Here is a 389-nt window from a genome sequence, read left to right as displayed (position 1 = left end):
TTTAATCCCTTCTTATCCAAGGATAACTAATACACCATATGGTGTATTATCTTATACCTAGAAAACCATGGGATTACTTATCCATGGCATAATAATACATGGATAAGAGAATTAAATGACTTAACTACCCCTCTATTCTTTTTATTAAATTTTTTCTTTTAGTTCCATTTTAAATCTAATCACTAAAAATTTGATTGTTATGTTACATTAATTTGCAACCTCTTCTTTCTTTGCGTATGCTGATCAAGTGCTTAAATATCATTTTCTTCCTTATATTGGTTGATAGCGTCGAATGAGAACTGCATTTATGCTATTCTATAATTGTTTAATTTACAAATGGATTAATTTATATAGAAAAGATTAGTGTCAAACAAATATGTAATTGAAAA

Source organism: Capsicum annuum, chromosome 3 (assembly GCF_002878395.1).
Source record: "Capsicum annuum cultivar UCD-10X-F1 chromosome 3, UCD10Xv1.1, whole genome shotgun sequence".
Taxonomy (NCBI): domain Eukaryota; kingdom Viridiplantae; phylum Streptophyta; class Magnoliopsida; order Solanales; family Solanaceae; genus Capsicum; species Capsicum annuum.
The sequence above is the reverse complement of the archived record's forward strand: the minus strand, read 5'-3'. Positions refer to the sequence as shown.